Consider the following 22109-nt stretch of genomic DNA (forward strand, 5'->3'; position numbering starts at 1 on the left):
GTGCTAGTTCTGAGGCTACCCTCCTTCACCTGCAAGCTTGCTTGTAGTTCACTGTGGCTTGCCTGCTTTCTGAGGGGGAAGGCTACATCCATTCATAAGGTATGGTAACTGTGGTGGTTTATAAAATAAATGTGGGAGAATGTGAAATTTCAATAGCTCAGTTTTCCCACAGATTGTAAAAGTAAAGACGGAAAGTTATACTAGGTTATAGCCAATCTAATAAAAGCAGGCCCATTGAAAGTAATGGACATGACTAATTTATGTCTACTGATCTCAATGGGTCTACAAGGAGTAGAGCTAAGGTCAAAGGCAACCCATTGGTTTTCAGGTGTGTTGTTTTTTTTAAACCAGCTTCATATTTGCTTTCAAATGTTAATAAAACCAACGGAAAATATGTCCGCATGTACAGTGGTACCTCGCTAGACGAATGCCTCGCTAGACGAAAAACTCGCTAGACGAAAGGCATTCACTAACGAAAGGGTGACTCGCAAGACGAATTTCCCTATGGGCTTGCCTCGCAAGACGAAAATTTCAATGCATTCCTATGGGAATTAAATTCCTATGCATTCCTATGCATTCCTATGGTCGTGCTTCGCAAGACGAATTTTTCGCAATACGAAACGACTCGCAGAACGAATTAATTTCGTCTTGCGAGGCACCACTGTAATACATTTACTGTAGGATTTTGATCGTGCTTTCTTACTGATCTCTAGGCACCTTACGTTTATTACCATATAATCTCAACATTAAAATCCACCATGAAGCTGAGGAAACAAGGCTTTTAGGGAATTTGTCATGCAATACAGAGCTTTCAGCCACCTCATGCTTTACTTTATTGTATTGGCTTGATCACATTTAACTTTGTGTTTTATGCACCCTTGGTGGCTTACAGTCACCATTTTGTTTATTAATTTATTAAAGTATTTATGTATTAATTTGTAGGCTGAGATAGTTTGATACTCGCAAAACAAAACAAGAGGCCTTAATCTAGGCTTACCATTCGTCAAGAAATTTCCTGACATGTCCTGGTTTTCGGGTGTGAAAATGGTTCCGGGGGGGGGGGGGGGGTTGCCGAATCGGCAAAATGTCAGGGAAAACCCGGATGTATGGCAACGTGGTGGAAAAAGTAGCGTAAACAGTTCCAAAAGCTTAAAATCACTTTTTTGAAGGGAGGTTTTCCTCTAATTTTGTTTCCCTCAACCATTCTGGTGGTTTACTTAAAATAAAAAAATAAAAAATTAAAAAATTATAAAGCTCAACTTTGCAGGTGTCAGGAATTTTACTTTTTGAAATATGGCAACCCTATCTTAATCCCTCTTCCAGGAGGACTTTGTCTCTGTATCATTTTGGCCCCAATAAAATGTGGCTAGGATTTTGGGTTGAATTTGTGGCTGTTGGAGACAGTTTGTGAAGCATTGCCTTGAAACTGGTCTTTGTCTGATGAGCATTTGTTTCACTTTTTATCTTCTCTAACAAAATCTCTGTGCGGATTACTGTTTGATCATCTTCATGCCTCACTTTTTCTGTCCTACACAAACTCACATTTCTGTTTTTTTTAAAAAAAAAAATATAAATCTGTGGTAATCGGGGCAGTTTCTGTGCGAAACCCAGGATGGAAGCTATATGGAAATGGATCTAGTAAATCATTGATCTCTAGGTATGGTTGGAATTTAACTGCCACCACCCACTCAGGCATCTAGCCTAGAAAGGGAAGATTCGCAACAGGCTAATAGTCGAAACAATTCCCTGGGTTCAAGGGTGGCTTCTTCAAGAGTGGTCTAATCATTGCCTCTAAGACAGCTGGGGCCATGCCTACCCTCAACATAGTATTTACTACCTTCCTGACCCAGGAAGCTGCTCCTCCCACCACTAGTCATTGTTAGCTGCAAGGGACAAGCATCTATCCAAGCATCTGCAGGTTGTTAACAACTGGAACACAACCAAGTAATGGCAGCAAGATGAGAGTATCTCGTAATTGTAATGTAATCAAAGTGGTGTCTTGAATAGATGTGAGCATTTTCCTCCCACTACGAACTAGCAAAATATGTCACAGCAGACTGCCAAAGAGTCACTGTGATCACCCTGAGAGCCAACATGCCAGCAATATTGCGGCTGAGCAATTAAGTGAGGCATTTCTGCCTCCTTGCTCTCTCTTCCCTTCTGATGCCGCCTGACAAGCAACATGTCTATATGAGCAAGAGGCACTATTTATTCACATCTGTGCTGCAAAACTATAGAATTCCTTGCTGCCTTGCACAATGCAAGGATATTTTCATTGGAGATACTGTATATTCTTGAGCAAGGATATATATATTTACTCTTTTTTTTCTTAATATAGGATTAGTTTTCTAATATCATGGAAGTTTGATCTATCAGGGATTGAGGGGAGGGGAGGCTGAGGTTGTGTAGGGGAAAGAGGCAAAGATGTGTAAGAATAAAACAACTGTTGCACTCAAAGGCTGCACCGCACCAGCTCAACATGTATGCCAGCCTCAGCAATTTGCTGCTAGATGAAGGGAAATGCTGGAGTATAGGAGTGGGGGGGGGCTCCTTCTGCATGATAGAATACCTGCATGGTAACAGGCATAATTCATCCATACCCTCAAATTAAAAACCAAACTCATTCCTTTCCCACTGCCCCCCAAAACCTTTAGATCAGATCTTTACAGGGATGCGTGCTGAGTCCCTACCTGTACTTGTTGTATACATATGACTGTATTTCATCCGATCCATCCACTGTAATTATTAAGTCTGCAGATGATACCACCATAATGGGTCTAATTACAAGTGATGAATCAGCTTATAGGGAGGAGGTTCAAAAAGTCTCGACATGGTGCCTGGAGAACAACTTGCACCTAAATATCAGTAAGACAAAGGAGATGGTGTTGGGCTTTCAGAGGAAGGGGGGGAACTAGCCCCATTGCATGTCAGGGGGGCTGTGTGGAGAGAGTCTCTTTCTTCAAATTCCTGGGAGTTTACCTTAGTGAAGACCTCACTTGGAAAATCAATACAACCCAGGTGGTTAGGAAGGCCCAACAGAGACTCCATTTCCTTAGGGTCTTGCATAAGAACAATGGCAAACAAAAACTGATGATCTCTTTCTACCGGTCCACAATAGAAAGTGTCTTTTCATACTGTATTACAGTGTGGTATGCTGGTTTGAAAGCCACGGACAGGAAGTCCCTACAGAGGGTGGTGAATACAGCACATGATATCATGGGCTGTCCCCTGAGTTCACTAGATGGCATCGCAGGAGACCGCGGAAAATTCTCAGGGACGACTCACACCCCCGCCTGCACCCCTTTAATCTCCTACCTTCAGGCAGGAGATATAGAAGTACAGTCAGCTGCATCAACAGGTTAAAGAACAGTTTTTACCCATGGGCTGTTGGGCTGCTGAATGGGTAAAAAATAGTGGTGCAATTGACTTAGAATCATAGAGTTGGAAGAGACCACAAGGGCCATCCAGTCCAACCCCCTGCTAAGCAGGAAACACCATCAAAGCATTCCTGACAGATGGCTTGCAAGCTTCCACTTAAAGACCTCCAAAGAAGGAGACTCTACCACACTCCTTGGCAGCAAATTCCACTGTCAAACAGCTCTTACTGTCAGGATGTTCTTCCTAATGTTTAGGTGGAATTTTCTTTCTTGTAGTTTGAATCCATTGCCCCGTGTCCGCTTCTCTGGAGCAGCAGAAAACAACCTTTCTCCCTCCTCTATATGACATCCTTTTATATATTTGAACATGGCTATCATATCACCCCTTAACCTTCTCTTCTCCAGGCTAAACATACCCAGCTCCCTAGACTTCCTAGACTCCCTAGACTTGACTTCCAACAAGCATACAGAGTGCGAACAAGACTGAGTGTATTGGGGGGGGGCCTCATTTAATTTCACCGACAAAGGTGGTGTAGTGACAATAAAGGTTTATTAAATTATTATTATTATTATTATTAACTTCTTCACGTCTAGTTGATGGCTACACACCACCTGGAATCATCATCCAGAAATGGGATGAGAGGCTGGCTGTGTAAAAATGAACAATGTCTTTGATGGGATCCTCCTAGTAAGCAGTTTAGAAGCAACTGTTTCAGAGTAAAAGGTTCACCTTGATCTAGGTTCACCTTGCTGGAAGTAAAACAGACTACCTTTCCCTCTTTTAATACATAAAAGGGAACATGAAGGAACTGAAACCATGATAAACTCCTGATCTGGAGGAAAAGCAAACAAACTGATGTAAAAATGTGGGAAGACAGGATGTAATTTATCTAAAATGTATCAGACACTGTTTTGTTTTGGCTAGATCATTGGAATTCGAATCATCTGCAAGTGTTAAGTACTTTGGCATTTCAGTTTTCCCACAAATTTTAGAGACTATTGAAAGGACTGTAGATAAGAGAGATAGAGAGTGTGCACACCTTTTCCTGGGTTGTCAGTCTTCCTTGTTTAGGGCACATCTGTCTAGGTATGGTCCCATATGACCTTTTGTAAGATCTGTTAGAAATATGTTCTGAAAAGGTTTAGCAGCAGGCAGAGGCATATTCAGGTGGGTGAATTTCCCCTGTGAATTTGAAGTTATTAAACTGCTCATGAGCCGGTACATTGTAGCATTTTGAAATCAAATCTGTTCACAATTTTCTACCATGCTCTCAGAATGCTTTTAAGATACAGCAATATTGTGTTAAGAATCCATGAGGGTTACATAGGTCTGGACATGGCTAAATGTATTACTTTCATAAGAGGAATATTGGGTAGTTTTCTCACTTCACTTGCTTGTTTGTGTTTTCCCCCCAGCAACTCATTGTCTGGTATAGAGCCAGAGTTTAAGTCATGCATTACCCCTGTGTCCCAAAAACAGGAAACTTGGAAGAACTTAAGACTAGAGAAGGAGATAAATTACTTTTGAAATAGCTCCTCTAAGGAGAAATGTCATTGTCATTGGCATTCGTTAGCTCCTTTAGCTAAACAGCTTTATACATGTTCATTAAAATAATCCCTATTATATAATTGAACTTTATAAACCATTAGTACAACTCATAACCCACACAGTGAGCTTGAAATTGAACAAGTGTGGTCAGTTTGTCACCAAACCTAAATGAGCTTTGATCCAGGCATTTTGAATTGATTGTGTAGTTGATCGGCAAAACATCAGGTCAGAAATGCTATGCTAAGTATAATAATGTGAAATTACGAAACGTTCATTTACTGTTTTTGAATGTTATAGACACACACACACACACAAAATACTTAGGCTAACTATAACTCAGGGATAAGAGTGTGGAAGACTATCTCTAAATGCATTCAAAACTTTGCTTCATAAAGACTTTATAGTTATCCTTATTTTTGCAAGGCAAAGGAAAAACACTGGTCAGTTTACTTCAACAATGTGGATTTAGAACCTGGTGTTGATGGAAAAAAATGCTCCATCAGATACATCTGACTTATAGGCTTCACCAACCTGGCAGTTGTTTACTTGGAATGCAATTCCTCTACTTGACATTTTCCTTTCGTCTGATATTCATGCTATATAGATTGAAATTTTATGAAAAGATACTGTAATCCTATGCTTTAGCTCATTCTACTGATAAATTTGTGCTTTACAGTCCAACTCTTCTGTTAGTTGTTATGATTTTCGCATTTTATGTTCTTAGTAATGGGGAAAAATTAATAAGATACCATTTGAAAAATCTGACAGCCCCTCGAGCAACCTTGAAACAACAAGATGCAATGACAGTGTTTAACATTAAAGTTCTGTTGAGACAGGATTACATAAAATTCTTCAGATTCACATGCCACCAGTAGTTTGATCTCTGCCAGCATACAGCTAGTGAGAAGTAGCAAGGGTGTGTGACATATAATGAAGGTATCGCTGTTTGACGCTCAGGGAGAACGTACTTCAGCAGAAGTACTGTTAGGGGAGAGTTCCACCAAATAAGGCAGGTTCATGACAGGACCCTGGACAGAGCCCTGTAGAAGATGCATGCAGGCATAGGCAAACTCGGCCCTCCAGATGTTTTGAGATTACGATTCCTATCATCCCTGACCACTGGTCCTGTTAGCTAGGGATGATGGAACTTGTAGTCCCAAAACATCTGGAGGGCCGAGTTTGCCTATGCCTGTAGTAGAGCATTTTCACTCACACAAGGAGAACTGTTGTGTCAGCAGAGTGCAAAAGCTATGTGAGAGTTTATGAATGCTGGAAGGGCTGGTCCTGCTATTGCCCCCTCCCTCCCTCAGGGGATCAGTCTGTGTTCTAAAAGGACTGTTGCATATTCTGCAACCACTAGCTGCAATACAGAAATGAGGTTTACTTCATTGAAGGTTTGTCTTCTAAGTCTGAGGGGTTTGGCAAAGCCATATATTCTGACCTGGAAGGTCGTGGAGTGAGGAATGACAGCTCCGTGAGCAGTGTCTCCTCCCTGTCCATCGCTTCCTCTGAGCTTGAGAAGGAATTGAGGTCAGAGAACATGACAATAATGTTTTAAAGGAGTGAGGGTGTTTTGAAAGTTCCTGCTGGCATTAATAACCATATACGTCTTCCTGCTCTGGGTAAAGCCCTGAAATAGAATGATTATGCAGTTTTTCAGTGGCTTAGGTTGAACAATAAAAGCTAACTGCAAGTGCACTTACTGGCTAAGCCTATAGACTGATTAAATTGACACCTCACGTCTCCTCACACCTGTCCAGACCAGTTTTTATACTTTTTATAATGGTTGCCTTATATTTTAAGAAGAAAGATCAACATGCTTCTACATAGACTCACATAACTTTTTTTTTAAAAAAAATAGACAGTGCATCTGGTTCACAGGGAGAGGGACAAGACTAAATAATAAGGTTTGTTTTGAGAATTTTGTCTTCCTCATTTGACAAATAATATCTCAAACTCATCATTTTGAAAGAGAGTTAATATAACTGGTTTTTCCCTCTCATAGGATATCAATAAAGCCAATAGGGTGTAGAGCAGGGCTCATAGTTGTAATCTGCCATGAGCGCTACCCTTCCAATCATCGTTCCTTGTTCTAAGGATGGCTGTTGATATACCTTATTTAGTGTACCAGTTCTGGCACTAATTCGAAGTGGAATCTCCTAAGGCTCCACTTCCTGAATAACTCTTTCCCACAATGCGTAACAGATTTAGGATTTCCTCAGGCTTTCACAATTTGTTCATGTCATTGTTATTTCTAAAACCGATAACAAATTTTCATTCATTTATTATCAGTTCTACTTTCAAGTTCTCTTGGAAGTTTTGTCAGTGAAGACTTTCAGCATGTTCAAAACTATGGGGAGAGCACCGTCGTGCAGAAGGCACATTGCTCAAGGCCAAATGCAAATGTTCTGGTTTGCATATACTCCCAAAGGCCTGGGTTGCTGCAGCAAGACCTAGCTAATATTAAACAAACTTTCAGGAAGCAGGAGTTGAGTTTGCTACTCGTTCGCATCAAGTGAACTTTTGTGTTTTGATTCATGCTTTCCACACCCAATCTAAAAATTGTTAGTAATTTGTGATATCACCTCACATTTGAATCTTAAAAATGTCGTGCATAAATATGGTACCATGAGAGTGAGAACTTTTTAATGGCTGAATCAGCACAATTCTGTGCATGTCTAATACATTTCAGAGTCAGGGGTGGCAACTTGAATAAACTATTGTGGGGGCCCAGGTAAGTCCCACCCCACATAATCAGTCACATGACACAGTGTGCACACACCATTTGAATGGGTATGCCCATGAACTTTGCGGGGGCCCAGTCCCCTCAAATATTTTAATGTGGGGGCCAACGCCCCCATGACCCCTGGGAGTTGGCTCCTGTGGTCAGAGTTCAGTGAGATTTACTCTCAGGGAAGCGTGTATAGGGTTGCAGCCAGAATGTTAATTCACAGAAACTACTGAAATGAATTCCCCCTGCAAAAATAACTTAATTTACAGCAATAATAATAATAATAATAATAATAATAATAATAATAATAATACCCCGCCCATCTGGCTGGGTTTCCCCAGCCACTCTGGGCGGCTTCCAACAGAACATTAAAATGCAACAATCTATTAAACATTAAAAGCCTCCCTTAACAGGGCTGCCTTCAGATGTCTTCTAAAGGTCTGGTAGTTGTTTTTTTCTTTGACATCTGGTGGGAGGGCGCTCCACAGGGTGGGTGCCACTACCGAGAAGGCCCTCTGCCTGGTTCCATGTAACTTGGCTTCTCGTAGTGAGGGAACCGCCAGAAGGCCCTCAGCACTGGACCTCAGTGTCCGGGCAGAATGATGGGGGTGGAGACGCTCCTTCAGGTATACAGGACCAAAGCCATTTAGGGCTTTAAAGGTCAGCACCAACACTTTGAATTGTGCTCGGAAATGTACTGGGAGCATTGATGACCGAGGTATAACCTTGTAGACAGCCAGGGAAGACAACTTATTAGCAGATTAGTTCCTATGCAGGGAGCTTCCTTAGACCCAACAAAAATTCACCAGTGATTCACATACCACCACCAGGCTCCCGTTGAAGGGCATCACTCAAAACAGAGTCTGAAATAGTGTAGTCCAACAGCAGATACGTTACGTGGAGCATCAGCTTATCTTTCAAAGATTGAGGTCAGCCTTTCGGCCACATAACTCCAAACTTAATAAAAATTTCACACTGATTTGATCACTTCTGTGGATTTTTAATTCTGAACATAAACTAAGTTGCTTCGAGCTAGAGTCTATTTAAATTAATACTTATTTTTGCCATGGATTCTTTTTTGAGGATTCATCCAAATGTGGATGGTGAAGCCAAAAGAAATGAAAAAATAATAATACAGTGGTACCTCGGGTTAAGAACTTAATTGGTTCTGGAGGTCCGTTCTTAACCTGAAACTGTTCTTAACCTGAAGCACCACTTTAGCTAATGTGACCTCCTGCTGCCGCTGCGCCGCCAGAGCACAATTTCTGCTCTTATCCTGAAGCAAAGTTCTTAACCTGGAGCGTATGTAACCTGAGGTACCACTGTACATCTGGTTGGCTGCAATTGTATTACATGGTCGATTAACTTGCGAGCTGCCAAGATCCTTCACATGTTGTAAATTCCTTTTCTCTTTGTTGAGAGACAGAAGTAGACATTGCATCTAGGATGGTACCACCCCTTGACGGATTTTAGCATTCCTAGCCAAATGAGTTAGGCAAGAACATGTCATGTAACCAGTGGAACAAATGTGCTTTCTGGATGAAGAAAACAAGGCTCAACTGCTTTGCCCTTCCTTGTTAGCTAGTTGATCCTTTCCTGGCTACATCTGCACATTAGCTTTTTAATGGAACCTAGTCCTTGGCTAAAATGGTTTACATCCACCCTAAATATTATTCTCTTCTTGCTATCCAGTGTTTTTAAACTTATTTTCCTGTTCTCCCTTAAGAGCGGTGTATGGAACTGTATTATTTCCAAACAAATAAGATGCTAGGCCAGTGGTGGCGAACCTATGGCACGCGTGCCCAAGTGGGCACGCAGAGCCCTCTCTGTGGGCACGCGCGCCATCGCCCCATCAGGTTCATTTTTTGTGGTTTGCAAAGGTGACAGCCTCTCCCCCCCCCCAAATGCCGCAGCAGCCGGGAAACTCTCCCTATAGTGCGTGCCGGCGGCGGCGGGAGTTGGGTGTCCCCCCACCGCTATGAGCTGGAAACGCTCCCCAGAGTTTCGTGCCTGCCAACCAGCTGGTTGGCTGCTGCTGCTGCTGCAATAGGACACTTGTTTTGTGGCTGGTCCCCGCGCGGAGCAGCCTGCAAAGACACAGAACGAGCCCTCTTCTTTTCCCGCCCACTGTGGGCTGGCCTGCAGGGAGAGGAAGTGACGCTGCCTGCACAGTTGCCTGGAGACAAAGTTTTGTGTAGGGAAGAGCGAGAGAAAAGGAGGCAGTTGCTCCTTTCCCGAGAAGGTGGAGCCTGAGGGGAGAGTGTGTGTGGTGGCTGCGCCCCTCTCTCGCCCACAGAGGAAAACGAAGCAGCCAATAGGGTGGGGAGAGTGGAAAAGGCGCCTTTGAAGTGCCCGGCGGTGCTTTCACTCGTTTCTCTGGGGATGTTTCTGCACAAAGTTGCACAGGGCTGTGCTGCGCGAGGCATGGAAGTGCACACACGCTTCAATTCCGCGCAGCTCACCTCCTCCAGAGCAAACCTTTCCTGGGGCAGCACTAAGCAGCCCATGCTTCAGGAAGATGATAATCCCTCCTATCTTTCCACCCGGAAAGTACTCTAAAGCAACAACGACAAGCCAGGTGGTGGCTTGAGTCCCAGCAGTCACTTTCCTTTGGTTCCTGTTGCGAAACTCCCTGCAGGTGGTGAGCGGTGGCGCTTTCCCCCTCCAGGCTTGGTGGGGTTTGAACTCCCCTTTTTCTGCTGCTCAGCCAAGCGCCCAACCAGGTTGCTGTTGTGACTGTGTAAGCCTTCGTTTAATCCCTCCTTTCTTGGTAACACACAAGAATCAGCAGTGGTTCCACAAGACCATATTTCTCACTCCCCTGCACCCACCCAATAATGCAAATATAGGATTCTTCCTTTCAGCACTAGGGCAGAGAGCAAAGACCACTTTTTAAAACCTCTCCCAAGTTTCCAAAAGTTATTCAAGCCTTTGAATTGCTTCTTAAGTAACATGTATATAATTCTACATTTTCTGGAGGCAATTTGTGTTTTCTTGAACTTTAGTAAATCAGTAATTTAAGAAAGGCAACTATTTATTTTGAAAATATTATACATAAAGTGCAGATATAAGTTCAACAACTCTGGGGTACTCCTCCCCAAAAAAACTCAAAAACTCTCCCCCATTATCCCCCGAATTTGCATTTTGTGATAAATCATTGGGTTTTGGGTTGCAGTTTGGGCACTCGGTCTCTAAAAGGTTCGCCACCACTGTGCTAGGCTAAGAGATGGTAATTTGCCCAGGGCCACCTGAGAGCCTTCAGTGAAGCAGGGATGTTTTGGATTCCATTTTGCAACTGCTGAAATGTTATGGCAGCTGCCTCCCGCCTCTTTTAATGGGTAGCAAATGGAAACAGTTTTATTTGTGTGTGCCTCTGAAAGAAAGCGAGGAAAGGGTTGTAGGAAACGTTCTATTTCTTCTCTTTCACATGAAGAATTATTCTTCCTCAAGCATTATGGGAAAAACAAAGAGCATGGGAATACAAGGGAACACAAATGACTTTTTATCTTATTTTTTGGTGAGCTCAGCTACGAGCGCCAAGTCTAGGAAGCTGGACCTTCCCTTTGGTATCCTAGCAACTTGACCTTGCCTGTAGCAAAGAGGTGCTATCCCAGATGTGATTATTGTTTTCCCTTGGCACCTTAGGAAAAAATGCTTCCCTTTGTGAGAGAGAAAAACTAATAAGCTATTGGCAGGGAATTGGGAAAAGGGTAGAGCAACGAAGATCCTAGGGACAAGTAAGGGTGGTTGAATATAAACTCCATACATTTTCCTCTTCCACCAAGAGGTTTCTTAGAATGTAACTGTATTTTTCATCTCTAATCACTGGTGCTACGTGTCAGTATCTCTTATTTCTTTCCTGATTTGACTGACACAGTGTGATATGTCTAATGACAACTGGAACAAATTTCAGTAATGAGGTCACCTTGGGTTTGTATTACTGCCTGACTGCTGTTTTCCATAGAAATTATTTGTGAAAGCAGACCACATGCTCTGCATAACGTCCTCCACTTTTCCTGAGAGTGACGAAAGGAAAATGTGTTATAACTTGCAAGATGCAGAAGACCTGCATCGATCTGTTTCTGATTTTTGAGGTGTAAATTGATACGTAATGAGAAGTTGCTACTTCAGTTTCCGGGGGGGAAAGGAGGAGATGGAGGAAAGAGGAGTGGAAATAGATTAGAAATCTGACTGAATCATTTAATTTTTCTCCACAATAATGAGAATTGTATAGAGGCTAAGCAAAAGATACGCCAGCAGAAAAGAATGAGAAGGCTGACTGCAAATAACATTTGCTGAGCTGGGCCAGGTGGGGGGACTCTTATCAGTCAGCGCCACTGAGCTGTGAGGGGCTTCAAAGCATAGGAACAGCTGTACGGCATCAAGCACAGCATGCCCTGATCTTTCGCAACTTCTGAAAGCATGATGCTTTCCCTCATGAGGGAAGCCAACCTCAACAACAACAACAACAACAACAACAACAACAACAACAACAACGACAGTCTGCTCCAAGCTCTGTCTGCAGCTCTTGTTCACTGGGGGGCTGCAATTCCCATCATCCCTGACGTTGGCCATGCTGACTGGGGCTGATGGGAACTGGAGTTCAACAAAATCTAGAGAGCTTATAATCACCATCATCGTTATTATTATTTAAACTTATCAGTCACTTGTCACCTGAAGGTCTCTAAGTGACTTGCAGCAATGAAAAATATATAATACATAATGCCATGGGGAGGGGATCATATAGTACATTGATATTTATATAACCAGTGCATTTTTTTTCTGGGGTTGCTCAAGCGTACACAGTAAGGGCACCTCTTTTTTTCTTCTTCAAATGTTAAAAGTGTGGCACTTACTGTAGCAATTGTTTGGTGACTACCAGCACCCTTTTTATTAAAAGAAAAAAGAGCACTGCATATAACAGAACATCCATGGAAAAGCAAAGACAAAAATACCAGCCATATAAATAATAGCGAACAACAATAACAACACTCAAATAATAAAGCAATACTCTGATCCACTAATTACCTAATCCACTAAACAAATCTAGATTTAATGATTTAGTGGAAAATATGATGGTTTAAAATAGAAGAAGAAGAAGAGTTTGGATTTGATATCCCGCTTTATCACTACCCTTAGGAGTCTCAAAGCGGCTAACGTTCTCCTTTCCCTTCCTCCCCCACAACAAACACTCTGTGAGGTGAGTGAGGCTGAGAGACTTCAGAGAAGTGTGACTAGCCCAAGGTCACCCAGCAGCTGCATGTGGAGAAGTGGGGAAGCGAACCCGGTTCACCAGATTACAAGGCCACCACTCTTAACCACTACACCACACTGGCTCCCATGGAATGGAAAATAAACCTATGGCTCTGCAGATGGTGTGCTCCAACCCACATGGCTGATGGTCAGGGACGATGGGGGGGATTGCAATAGAAAGCGCAGGCTTAGCTTGAATGATTTCTTCCCGTTCCTATCCATTCCTGCATGCAATCAATAATTGACATTGCGGTATCTGAACAAATAGTTCTTATGCTATACGTTGTGTCAGTTGTGCCACTATTCGCTAATCAATGGTGAAAGTCTAAGCTTCTTAGCACACTGATCAGGAGTCAAGGGAGTGTATGTCATGTCCACATTTCATATCCTTCAGACCTAAAAAGGAATGGTCAGGCAGGTCTAATTATAAATGTGTCATTCAGTATTTACTTTAAAAGAAAAGCTTACCGACGGTCTCCTAATGTAGATGACAAGTAACAAACTGAAATGTACGTACCTCAAGCTGATTGCTACCAGGGAGAGCACAAGATTAAAAGAACTTGGTTCTTTCCCATTGTCTTTTTTTAAAATTGTTTAAAAAATATATCTGCTCCATAATGAATTCCTGTCACATTTCACACTGTATTTCTGATTACAGGGCAGGGTATTTGAAGGTGCCATCATATATTGTGTGTGTGTGTGTGTGTGTGTGTGTGTGTGTATATATATATATATGAGAGCCAGTGTGGCATAATGATTAGAGTGTTGGGCTATGCCCTGGGAGACCAGGGTTCAAATCCCCACTTGGCCATGAAACAGGGTGACCTTGGGCCAGTCACCATCTCTTAGCCTAACCTACCTCACAGGGTTGTTGTGAGGGTGAAATAGGGAGGAGAACCACATACACCACCTTGATATCTTTATAAATGTAACAAATAAATAATAATAAATATTACTTACTGTGCCATAGTTGTTATCAAAGTTAAGCACTTTCAATAGAGCTGGTTAACCAATTAAATAATTTTAATGAACCTGCTATTTAATTAATTGGGCAGTTAATTAGTCAGTTAATCAACAGGTAAATTAAAACACATATTGAGATCATGATGGTATACAAATTTGTGCATTTTTTCAGTATTGAAGGATTACAAGATAACTTACAGTTTAAAAAACCAAAAATAGCACCTTTAATACATTAATTCCTTGTTACAGTAATGCACTATAAAAAAATATCATAGTGCCCCTATAACTTGTAAGTTTTTAAATTAAAATTGATGTCCACTGATTAATCAAGGTTTTGCTGAGCAAACTGATTAACAGCACAATCATATGCATGTCTACTCAAATAATTTGCATTCAGTTCAGTGAGACTTACTTTCATGTAAATGGGTGCAGCGTTGCTGCCATGCTTTTAAGCATCATCTAAATCAATGGGAAATATACAAAAAGGCTTTAATTCCTTCTCTTAAAATCAGTTTGCTTTAAAAGTGCTTAATTTTAATCATTATACCCTAAAAAGCAAGAGTAGAACTTGTATTGTGGGATGCATATCCTCATACCTTTTCTTGCTCTTCTGTCCTCTAAATGCCACAACCAGACAATTTAATGTATTTAGCTAAGGGGCTAGGGGGTGCGAGTGGTGCTGTGGGTTAAACCACAGAGCCTAGGGCTTGTCAATTAAAAGGTCGGTGGTTCGAATCCCTGCGACGGGGTGAGCTCCCGTTGCTCGGTCCCAGCTCCTGCCAACCTAGCAGTTCAAATGCACATCAAAGTGCAAGTAGATAAATAGGTACCGCTCCAGCGGGAAGGTAAACAGCATTTCCGTGTGCTGCTCTGGTTCACCAGAAGCGGCTTAGTCATGCTGGCCACATGACCCGGAAGCTGTACGCCGGCTCCCTCGGCAAATAAAGTGAGATGAGTGCCACAACCCCAGAGTCGGACGCGACTGGACCTAATGGGTTTTTTTTGCTAGAATTTTACTAGAATGTGTGCTTTTATTTAAAATGCATATCTGGGTTATTTGTGGGGCATAGGTATTCGTTCATTTCCCCGCTCCCCACCAAAACACAGTATAGTCCAGCCCCCCACAAGGTCTGACGGACAGTGGACTGGTCCACTGCTGGAAAAGTTTGCTGGCCCCTGCTGTAGAGATACAATGCAATCGCGTGCTTTTCTATGCAGAAGTCAGTCCCAGTGAGTTCAATGTAGCTTACTCCCAAGTAACTGTGTATAGGATCACAGCCTCGGTAAATTAAAGGAAAGGGTAGAGAGAAATGAGGTAGAAGTTTTAAATAGATTTCTAATGTGCATTTGTCATATACTGTAGCTGTTAAAGTTCATGGCCTCCAATGTAACATTCTAAGAAATGCTACCTAATTGGCCCTTATCAGAGGGCCAATTAGACTCACAGAATATCGTATTCCACCATCTGCATGAGATAGCATCAGTAGAGGACTTCCGCTTGAGCTGCTGAGGAATATGGCTGAAATCCCATCTAGCTCCAGCTCCCACGGGGTAATTAGAGGCTGAGATGGGAGTAATCAGCCTCCCAAAATCTTCCTGGGGCATGGGAATATGCAGTCCTCAACCGTGGTTGCCCGATAACCCAGCTCCAAATTCGGAAAGAAGGGGGAGGTGGGGGGCACTGGATGTGAAGCTCCCGAGAGATCTTGGATCTCCCCGAAGCTGTATCTTTGAGCGTCTCCATTCCGCCAACCGAAGAAACTTCTTCATGTTACTGGTGCTGCGGGTAATTTTTCTTTGCAGCAATACAAATATTTACTTGGCAGCTTGTGCTCCTTACGGAAAAGGTCCATTCATTGATTTTTCCAGCTGACAATTCATTCAATAAGCAAAAGCAACATACAGACTCCACAAGGCAGTATCAAAGAGAGAGGCCTTCCTCCCCGCCCCCTCCACAATTGCTGTTTGTGCAGAAGGCTCTGTACAAATGTGCTTCGGTCCCTTGCTTCCATCTCATTTGGGGCTGCGAGCAAAGGCAAGCTGCAAAATGAGAGGACGGGGGTGAAAAAGATAAAGGAAATGAGGGTTGTGAATGTAAGTACAGAAGCTTCCGCTTTTCATTATGTTGTGCTTTTCAAACAGAAGGGCCTAATTCTGGTTCTTGCAAATGATAGTATGATGGCAAGCACATGCCTGCAACAAAGATGTTTTTCCGTTCCTACATCCATTACATTTTATTTAACATATTATTCTCTTCTGTCTAGCAGTTTACCTAAATTTTACATTTATAGACTGCTCCCTCTCTAAGATCTTGAAGTCTTTTCTTGAAACATCTAAAGAGGAAGCGTGAGCCATGCTTCTTGGAAATGTCCAAAAAAGGGAGAAATGTGCTGTTACTCTGCATTCCTAGTTAATATTTGGTAAAATGTAAAAAAAAATAATGCGGAAACCCCGGTTTCTCAGTTACCTTATCCTCAAGTCCAAAGAGCCAAACAAAGACACCTCCATCTGCTTCTTTAAAGTGATGGGGCTTTAATCATGTCATAAAAGGGAAATAGTTCTATTGCTGGGAGCATCGATATTGTTATTTGTTAAATTTGTATACAACCTTCATCTGAAGATCGTAGGGTGGTTCATAACATAAAATTACAAAATGAGAACAAAATGAGAAGTTCCAATATCTAGGGATTGTTTTTCAATATAACCTGAGCTGGAAATCCCAAGTTCAACATCTACTTAACAAGGGCAAAACTCTATCTCATGCACTTCTCCAGTTCTTTTTCTCAGACGGAGCCCTACACGTGCCCTCGGCTTTAAAGGTGTACAATGCAAAAGTTATTACCACTCTTACTTATGCAGCTCCGCTTTGGGCAGCTCTGGTAAATCCGGCCCCACTGGAGGTGCTGCAAAATCAGTTTCTTCGCCGGCTCTTAAAACTCCCTACGTGTGTTAGTAATGCAGCTATACGACTAGAATTGAAGATTCCTTCACTAGAGACTCTCTTATGGAAACGAATATTCACCTACTGGTTAACTCTTTGGCATAGATTACCCAGCCATTATCTCGTCCAATGTCTTTGGCGTGACGAATTTGCAAACCCTTGGACTGGGAAAATCCACGCCAAACTTCTGTCTTTTGGAATCTCTCCTTCAGATTCACTTAATTTAGACCCTGCTTCGGCAAAAAGATTAATCAAACAAAGACTGGACGATATGGAGCTGCAGCGTAATCATATGCTGGGTGGGGGTGTCTGCTCGCCTCAGAATTTTGGAGTTACTCCAATACATCATGTCCCTCTATACCTATCCTCCCTCTCCACTGCTGGGCACCGATTCGCTTTCACCAAAGCGAGGTTTAATGTTTTTCCTTCTAATGTCCTGAGACATAGATTTTCCAAGGGCCTAGTTTCCGCCTTTTGTGATTGTGATAAAAAGTCGACAGAATCTCTCCATCATATAATCTTTATCTGTTCCCTGCATAGTGAGGCTCGGGCAAAATTACTAAGACCAATAACTCAGAAACTTACAGGTGCACCAGCTGAGTCACACCTTGCCTTACTCCTGCAAGACAATGACTCCTATACAACCCTGCAGGTGGCAAGGTTTCTAAACTCTGTCATATCTCAAAAAAGGCGCTGTGGCCAACTACACGACCACTAATACTTTTGTTTTCTGCTCCCTGGTTGCAATTTTAAAACTTGTATTTGTGCTGTGGTTTGTTTCCCTATGACTCCAGGGTCTATGGTTTGCTGTAACTTTATGTCATATATTTTATGTTTTTATGGGCTTATAGCCGCAATAAATTTGAATTTGAATTTGAACACAAACAAAAACAAACCAATAATCCCCCCTCCCACGAACACATTTTAAAGGCCATAGATTGTTTATTCAGCAAAAGGCTTATTACAGAGAAACATTTTTGCCTTGCGCCTAAAGATATGTAATGAAGGTGCCAAGAGAACCTCTCTGGGGAGAGCATTTCACAAGCAGGGAGCCACTGCAGAAAATATTTGGGAGAATGGCTTTCTGTGTGCCACAGTTGTACTCAGATTCATGGATGTCTTCATTATTCTGAAAGTTTTCATTGATATGTTATCCCTGTGACAGCAACATGAGTTCCCTGAACCATCTGACAGGCCACTGCTAGAAAAATGATGCTGGGCTAGATGAATCCTTGAATCTAACCCCACATACCAGTAGTTATTTTTGTGTCCTTATATACAACGAAAAATACCTGAATTCACAGTTTCAAAAATACCATTTGCCCTCCTCATCGTTTTATGTATATTAATATTTAATGGAATGATTGTGTTGGAAGCAGGATGACCTCAGCAACTTTATGTCTTATAAAGTGAGGGGGTGGATTAACACTCCATTAGTGTGAACATCAGTGTGAGAGAAATGTTTTTGTTGCTTCTTCTTTCATTCACACATCAATCCACAGCGGATCAGAACTTTGGGACTGCAGGGACATGGCATAAAATCAGCCTTTCTCAACCTGGTGCCCTGAAGACATTTTGGACTACAGCTCCCATAATCTCCTACCATAGAACACACTGACTGGGACTGATAGGAGTTGTAGTCCAAACCATCCGGAGGGCAGCAGGTTGGCAAAGGCTTCAGTAGATGACCACTTGCTTGCCCCTTGTGGAAAGATTATACGAAACTTCCAAGTGGCAAATGACTGATTGCACCCGTGGCTCAGTGGTAGAGTGCATGTTTTTACAGGCTAAAGATCCCAGATTCAATCCCCAGCATAGCCAGTTAAGGATAGGGAAGATCTTTGCCAGTCAGTGTAGCCAGTATTGAAAGGGGTATTACTATAGATCAGTGGTTCTCAATTGGTGGTCCACAGGGGGTTTGCAGACCCACTCACATAATAAAAACTACCATAGAGATATCATGATTTTCAAAAGTAGAGGGTCCATGGCTTGGTTTTTGAAAAAGATAGTACTTAGCTGTAATCATCTCTGGCAGGCAATCAAGTCCTGATAAGAAGTAATGACTCTCTGGCAGTTTTATGTACGTTTGTTTTACAAACACACACACACACACACACACACACACAGCCCGGCATCTCACTCGCTCACATTTACGTTTTTTGGTCGGTCTGAAATTTCGCCCCCCCCCCCACAGCAGGAAGGATGCCAGACTCCCTCCCACCTTTCCCCTCTTGCCCTTCCGTTGCCTTCTGATTTTATCCGGGCACCTGGATCGGGGACTGAGAGGCTGACCTCCCCCACCCTCATCACTCCCACTCACCCCAGACTCAGACCTCTGCTTATCTGCTGATTGCGTAGCAACGCTCTGGCTACCTTCCAACTCTTCCTCTTCTTGAGAGCTAATAGAGTCTTCTCCATAAAGAGGGGTGTGCGTGTCAAACTGCCCTTTCTCAATTCTGACAGCCAGTTCTCATCTGCAGAGTCTGACCCTTGTTCATTTAGTTCAGTCTCTGAGTCTAACTCATCCACTGCGTTCTGGGGGGCCACGTTCCTGACATTAGCTAATTGAGAACCACTGCTGTAGATGATACCAATGGTCTCACTTAGTATAAGGCAGTTTCTGATGTTCCTGTACTCTAATCTGAAGGGGCCCTTGATTTCATAATACACAGTGAGACATAGCTTTGGGAATTCTGCTTCCTTTTCCTACTTCAAGGCTTTGTGGGTGTCCTCTTGTTTGCCAGCAGCTAATGCGTGTCCTTTCTGGCATCGTAATAATTAGTTTTTCAATAATTATCCAAGTGCTGAAAGTGAAAGGTAACTTTGAATTTTAATTTTAACTGCCCCCGTTAGATGCATATATTGCAAACTGAAATGCAATGGTCACCTCACACCCAATTTGTCTGCCAGATATCAGAAGCAGGAAAATCGTTACTTCTTCCAGCCCAAGTACAATGCCCCTGGAGTCTCAAACATTCATTCATTTAAAACAAAAAAACAACAACTATGCTAGCTTAATTAGGAATGATAATTTATTGATACATATGAAGGGAGTACTGCGAGATAATTCCAAATAAATGATAAGACGTGCCTAGAGCAGCTAAATAGGAAAAGCAAATGGAATCTAATTAGTAGTAACAGGAAATCATAATTATTTGCTCCTTCAAGCCTCCTTCATCAGGAAATTAATATTATTGCCAAAATGGACCTGGAACAGCAAACGGCTTTACTCCGTTCTTGTCTTCAGTTTTTTGACATGGTCTGAACATTATTGACATTGCTGAGTCAGGGTGGGGGTGGGGGGTGGACTAAAGGTAAAACCAATGGTGCCTTCAAGATATTGCGGACTACAACTTCTGTCAGCCCCAGCAAGCATGACCAATGGTCCAGGATGATAGGAATTGTAGTCCACAATGTCTGGAGAGCACCACATTGGCTGTCCCTGTGCTAGACCCTTATGAGTTGCGTACTCCTCCAGTGACCTGTGACAAGTAACAATTGCCTGCAATAGCAATCAGGCAAGGAAGCTCTCTACTCGGTTGTTTCTTTAATTCTTCCTGCTACCAATTTGCTATAAAAATGGTGGAGCAACCACTGCATGTTTCTCCATCCCAGTAGCCCTGGGTGCATCTTGAAAATCTGGAAGAGCCTTAAGACTGTGGCTAAACGCAGACTAGGTGGTTTCAACATCAGTCAACCGCTTCCTCCTCCTCCAGCTTTGCTTACAAGCTAGCCTGATCTTAAGTGTTTTTGAGAACCCAAAAGCTTGCATGCAGAGCTTTTGATATTTTGGTAGTCGAATAAAAGTATTTCCTGCCAACCTAGCAGTTTGAAAGCACGTCAGAGTGCAAGTAGATAAACAGGTATCGCTCCGGCGGGAAGGTAAACGGCATTTCCATGCGCTGCTCTGGTTCGCCAGAAGTGGCTTAGTCATGCTGGCCACATGACCAGCTGTACGCCGGCTCCCTCGGCCAATAAAATGAGATGAGTGCCGCAACCCCAGAGTCGTCCTAATGGTCAGGGGTCCCTTTACCTTTACCTTATAAAAGTATTGCCCTAGTGTGGGTTTGGGGATAGTACTGCACATGTTGCTCTTCTGTAATTTTTATGGAGGTGAAAAAACTGGCGTGCTTTGTCCTGTGATTGCTCTCTTCCTAGGACAGTCTTTTGGACCAACATATGGTCTTTCTGAATCAGTTCTGGCATGATATGTTCCTGAACATCCTTGACAAATTGAGTGTACTGTATAAACAGGATCCTGAGATGCATAGGGGCTAGCTGCTTCACAACCCTTTGAAGCTGTGTGCTGCTCAACTTCCCTCCAGGTTTATGTTAATCTTCAAATATCCTAGCAGAAAGTTGTTTTCAAGTTTGGCTGTCATGAGTGAAATTAGTGAGAATGGGGGTTTCGCAATTAGAGCTGTACAACCATCACCAGCAGTTTGGAGTGCAGTTATATCCCTGGTGGAGAGTGATCATTTGGCTGTGTTATTATGCACTTCTGAAGTAATCGTCTGGCAGGAGAATTGGGGATTAAATGAAAGCCCAGTATCTCGTTACAACTGATTTTCTTCATCACACTGCTGTGTGTGTGTGTGTTTCTTTCTTTCTTTCTTTCTGGCTAAGATACTGATTCTAAAAAAAATTATAGGTAGGCACTTTTTCTGAATTATGTGCTGCTTTTCAAATAGTAACAGCAAGCGGTCAAAGAAGGTTCATAACTTCCAAAATAGTTTCTCGGGCATGTACTTTTGCAAGTCCACAAACTCTAGTTCTGATTCTTTCATTTCTTTTTTTTCTAACACGTAAAGGTTGTTCATTTGAATAACAACTTTATTTTTCATGACATGTCTGAGAGGTGAACAATTTTCCATTGTGAGACAAGTTTATTATTGTGTCCAGTGGTGGACCTTGGGGTCTCAAATTCCAGCAATGCCCTGTGCAACACCAAAATTTGGCATGCCCCCCGCGTCTTGCCTTCCATTCTACTTCATAGTTGTGGCACACACACAAACACACACACACACACACACACACACGGCTCCTCACCCAGTGTGACCAAACCAGTTGTGCTCCCCTAAATCTGCCTCTGTTTTGTCTCACTAGAACAGTTAGAAAATCATGGTTCTGTTGCTCATTGCTGTAAATAAAACATGACAGCGGTGCTTTTCGTTTTCTATAAGACCTCACATTTTGATTTTTATTACATATTATGGTTCCTGGTTCTCAAAATGTCTGCCAGCCTCATGAATTGAAAAGCAGAGATGCGTCATAATTTTCTGCCTCTATTTAGAA

The 22109-nt window shown here is 42.4% G+C and overlaps 1 protein-coding gene across 1 annotated transcript in view; it reads left to right on the forward strand.

Moving 5' to 3' along the window:
* Window positions 1–22109, forward strand: part of PTPRN2 (protein tyrosine phosphatase receptor type N2) — a 583237-nt gene that overhangs the window by 273746 nt on the left and 287382 nt on the right. The window lies entirely within an intron of this gene.

Source organism: Lacerta agilis, chromosome 12 (assembly GCF_009819535.1).
Source record: "Lacerta agilis isolate rLacAgi1 chromosome 12, rLacAgi1.pri, whole genome shotgun sequence".
NCBI classification, from domain to species: domain Eukaryota; kingdom Metazoa; phylum Chordata; class Lepidosauria; order Squamata; family Lacertidae; genus Lacerta; species Lacerta agilis.